We start from the raw sequence: 1,099 nt of genomic DNA, 5'->3' as shown, positions 1-1,099 counted from the left end.
AAAAAAAAAATTTTTTTTTTCAGGGAGTTCTCTCAGGTGTTTCAGCCAATCTCTGCTAACAAAAAGTTCCCCAGTCAGCCTCTTTGGAGTGTTCCAGGGTCTAGTAGTCTAGTCCAGTCTAATAACTACAGAACTCAAACTGCATTGAAATTGCAGTTTCTATCCCATCTCAAGATCTTTAACATGATCACACCTGCAAAGTCCCTCTTGTCATATAAGGGAACATTCAGAGTTCTTGGGGTCAGGACCTGGATGTCTTTGGGGACGTTATTCAGCTGATCACAGGGGGTTAGGGTTTCAGCACTGAGACAGTGGCTGGGTCTGCCCTGGCCTGGTGTGGCCTGTGGCCAGTGATGAGTCTTCCTCCCGTGAGCAGCTTTTGAGGGACCTCCATAAACCAACACCAAAATCCTAAGCCCCTCAACCGTCCAAACGGACTCCTTCTCTTGGCAAGGGCGTTCCAAAGTTAACCTGAAAATGAGTTCAGGATATGATGAGAAGGGAGAGCTGGACATGCCTCGTTATAACCTCCTCACTTTTGGGATTACTGATAGAACAGACTCTTTAAGTCTGATAAGAAACGTTTACACTCTATTCTCTGAAGCCAGCTACCTGGAGGCTTCATCTACATAATAAAACCTTGGCTTCCAAAACTCCTTATTTTTTATTTATTTTATTTTTTTTGAGATGAGGTTTTGCTCTTGTTGCACAGGCTGGAGTGCTATAGGGTGATCTCAGCTCACTGCAATCTCCGCCTCCTGGGTTCAAGCAATTCTCCTGCCTCAGCTTCCCAAGTAGCTGGGATTATAGGCATGCACCACCACTCCTGGCTAATTTTGTATATATATTTTTTGAGATGAAGTTTCACTCTTGTCGCCCAGGCTGGAGTACAGTGGCACAATCTTGGCTCACTGCAACTTCTGTCTCCTGGGTTCAAGTGATTCTCCTGCTTCAGCCTCCCAAATAGCTGGGATTATAGGCACTTGCCACCATGCCGAGCTAATTTTTTTTTTATTTTTAGTAGAGACGGGGTTTCACTTGTTGGTCAGGCTGGTCTCAAACTCCTAACCTCAAGTGATCTACCCGCCTTGGCCTCCCA

This window comes from Mandrillus leucophaeus, unplaced genomic scaffold (assembly GCF_000951045.1).
Source record: "Mandrillus leucophaeus isolate KB7577 unplaced genomic scaffold, Mleu.le_1.0 Scaffold1372, whole genome shotgun sequence".
Lineage (NCBI taxonomy): Eukaryota > Metazoa > Chordata > Mammalia > Primates > Cercopithecidae > Mandrillus > Mandrillus leucophaeus.
Note: the sequence above shows the minus strand (reverse complement) of the source record.